Genomic DNA, 3458 nt, shown 5'->3' on the forward strand with positions numbered 1-3458 from the left:
CCTCTCTTCTCTCGCTCTCTCTCTCTCTCAGTGCCTGTATTTATAGTAGCAGATGGGGGATTAATTACTCAGGGGCAAAGACTGCGGAGAAAAAACCAGCCGTGTCAGTGTAAACAAACTTGAACAACTTACAGCGAAGCTGCATTAGCGGCAATCCATATTTGATATTGGCTCTCTTTGTGTGCCTGCTGAGTGTTTCATCTGCCACTCCCCCTGTCTGTTTGTCCCTCTCTCGCTCGGCCCCCTCTCTCTCTCGCTCTCTCTCTCTCTTTCTTCCTCGCGCCTCTAGTTCTATCTAAAGCTATGGTTATAAACCTACCACTTAGCATTGATCACTTCTAGTGCACTGCCCCTTTCCTGGTTAATTCACTAACCATGTTTACACGCAGATTCTCTCTGCCTCTCTCTCTCCTTCGCTTTCTCCCTTCCCTCTCCTCCTCTCCTCTCTTTCTCCTCCCTCTCCCCTCTCCGACTCATGCTTAGCGCACTGTCCCCTGCATCCCTAACACTGCTACGAAGTGAACTATTACAGAGTGACTCTCTGCTGGAGGTTCCTATAGAGATCGCTGCGTAGCTAGGGACGTGATTGCGCGCGTGCGCGCGTGTGTGTGTGTGTGTGTGTGTGTGTGCGTGCGTGCGTGCGTGCGTGCGTGCGTGCGTGCGTGCGTGTGGTGAGGAGGAGGAGGAGGAGGAGGAGGAAGAGGAGGAGTGGGGAGAGTGGAGGCGGAGGAGGAGTAGGGAAGGGAAAAGGAGGGAGGAGTAGGAGGAGGAGTAGGGAGGGGAAGGAGGAGGAGGAGGAGAGGGGGGGGGAGAGCACGAAAGGAAGCTTAGGTACGGCAAGCAACCTGCTGCAGTAGAGGATAGAGGTAAGACGGCAGCCGTGGCGAGAGAGCTGCTGACGGGTTGCGCGTCGCTCGGAAAATAAGATTGATAATATTCATGAGACTGGTGTTTGACAAAGATTTGGCATGTGCGTGCGTGTGTGCGTGTGATACTACGAGAGAGAGAGAGGAAGAGAGCGGCTGCGAGGTGAGAGAGAGATAGAGAGAGAGACGAGGAGAACGAGAAGAGAGAGAGATGACGGAGTGAGAGAGGGAGAGGAGAGAGAGCGCGCGCGCGAGCAGAGAGAGAGAGAGGGTGAGAGAGACTGAGAAAGAGAGAGAGAGAGACGAGAGAGACCGAGAGAGACGAGAGAGAGTGAGAGAGGAGCGCGCGCGCGCGCGAGAGCAGAGAGAGAGAGAGAGAGAGAGAGCAGGAGAGAGATGGAGAGAGAGAGAGCGAGAGAGAGAATTAAGCATTGTTAGTTATTTAAGTAGGGTTAGTGATTAAACATCGATAATGAACGGAGAAATCATTGTGAATTTTTAAAAGCCATGGTTATAGTGCTTGCAAAGGCAGTGCAATATACATTAAATGTGCAGTGAGTTAAAACGATGAAATATCGCAACGAAATTATTGAGTATATACGTACTCGAAGCAATAAATCACAGAAGTGAAAAATTCGGAAACGCTATCAGAGTGCCACGAGTGTGCAGCAAACAATGAATTTTTAAAAAGCAATTTTCTCGAAAGGGTATTGTGATTTATGGCGCTGCGTATTTTCAAACGTGGTGCACGCCCTTCCCTCAGCGCTGAAAAATCTGAAAGCACAAACACTACGCTATATAGCACAAATTAATTATGGATTTATTTCTTCGATAGATATCTCGATCTATTTCATAGAACCTGTAGCTATATATCAACGTATCCGCTTTCAACGCTGTATAACGCAGGTTTGCTCGTATGCCAATTCCATTATATTAATATACTAATTAAATATACGTTTGTTTTTGGGTTTCAGTCGTGCTAATGGACACCACGGACAGCTCGAGTCTGGGATGGACGAGGTTTAATCCCCACGCCACCTCAGAGGACACGACACAGGGGGTGAGTAGACTGTACATCAATACATCTTCTTCCCATAACAAACCACCGATCCACCCCCTCGCGTGCATGGATGGCGTGCTCCGCGTTGGATTAATAATTCAGTGGTTGCTGTAAATTGTTTGAAGTAATTAACCCCGTCGCGTTATTTAAAGCTGTATTTTAAATCGCTGGCGTGCAACTGCTGCTGCCCCCCCCCTAATGTGCGCATGCGCAGACGCTCGTCCCTCTACGTAGTTGCAAAACAGCTGATGAATCCGACAGAGGAGAAGTTCCGGCCGCGCCCACGCCAAATTATACTAGCAAAAATCTCTTGCGAACAGTCGCCGCGCTCGTTACAATAAATAGAGCGTGGTGCTCTGCTAATTTGTTTTCTTACGCCACGCATGCGGCTTGCATATCGCCCCCACGTTTTATGATCACTACAGGGGGGTCGCGGTTCCCCCCCCCCTGCGGCTGCTGCTAGTGCTGCTGCTGCTGCTGCAGCTGGTGGTGGTGCTGCTGCTACTGCTGCTACTGCTACTGCTGCTGGTGGTGGTGCTGCTGTTACTGCTGCTACTGCTGCCGCTGCTGCTGCTGCTGCTGCTGTTACTGCTGCTGCCGCTGCTGCTACTGCTACTGCTGCTGTCTGCTGCCGCTGCTGCTGCTGCTGCTGCTGTTACTGCTGCTGCCGCTGCTGCTACTGCTACTGCTGCTGGTGGTGGTGCTGCTGTTACTGCTGCTGCTGCTGCTGCTACTGCTACTGCTGCTGCTACTGCTGCTGCTGCTGCTGCTGCTACTGCTACTGCTGCTGCTGCTGCTACTGCTGCTGCTACTGCTGCTACTGCTGCTGCTGCTACTACTGCTGTGGGGTTTTGTTTTAGTTGGCGGGCTCATGATTCCCTGCTTTGTGTCGTCTGCTGTCAGAAAAACGGGCGTGTTTTGCTTTCGACTAGCGGCAGTCATTAGCTGGTGTTCGCTGGCATGGTAACGCAAGCCGCCGTGGTCGCGAGGGGATATCGGTGACTGCGAGACTTACCGAGTGAATTGATACACTGCGTTCGGCTGCCAGCGTTCGCTTATGCCCCTCTAAACGAAAACGCGCAGTTAACTGCGCAGTGCAAATAAACAACGGCTGCTAACTAGCCGATCGGTGTGTTTTACACGCCGTGGCGTCTTCATCCTCAGCATCCTCTCGCTCTCAGCTTCCCGCCGGCACTCTAACGCCGCCAGCATCCTCCGCTCTCAGCATCCTCATCCTCTCAGCATCCCTCCGGCACTCTCGCGTCAGCATCCTTGAGATGCGAGGGATTCGTTCTCTGCTCGTAATAATAAACAGACGCCAGGCTTTCGTTATGCGTCCCCCGGCCCCCCGCACGCAGGCAGCGCGAGAAAGAGAGACCTGCATAACTGATACTTTGATCAAATCTCTCTCGCTCTCCACCCCCACCACTCCCCCTCTCTACATCTCTTTCGCGCGCTCTCTCTCTCTATATATATATATATATATATTTCTTTCTCTCTCTCTCTCTCTCTCTCTCTCTCTCTCTCTCTCT

At 51.6% G+C, this 3458-nt stretch overlaps 1 long non-coding RNA gene across 1 annotated transcript in view; it reads left to right on the plus strand.

The window, feature by feature from the left end:
- LOC106818979 overlaps window positions 1-1995 on the plus strand; it is a 13429-nt gene extending 11434 nt beyond the window's left edge. Inside the window, exon 3 of the long non-coding RNA XR_001395325.1 lies at window positions 1841-1995. This is a non-coding gene — a long non-coding RNA (uncharacterized LOC106818979). The remainder of the gene's footprint in view (window positions 1-1840) is intronic.
- Window positions 1996-3458: the final 1463 nt, after the last annotated feature.

Source organism: Priapulus caudatus, unplaced genomic scaffold (assembly GCF_000485595.1).
Source record: "Priapulus caudatus unplaced genomic scaffold, Priapulus_caudatus-5.0.1 Scaffold2714, whole genome shotgun sequence".
NCBI classification, from domain to species: domain Eukaryota; kingdom Metazoa; phylum Priapulida; class Priapulimorpha; order Priapulimorphida; family Priapulidae; genus Priapulus; species Priapulus caudatus.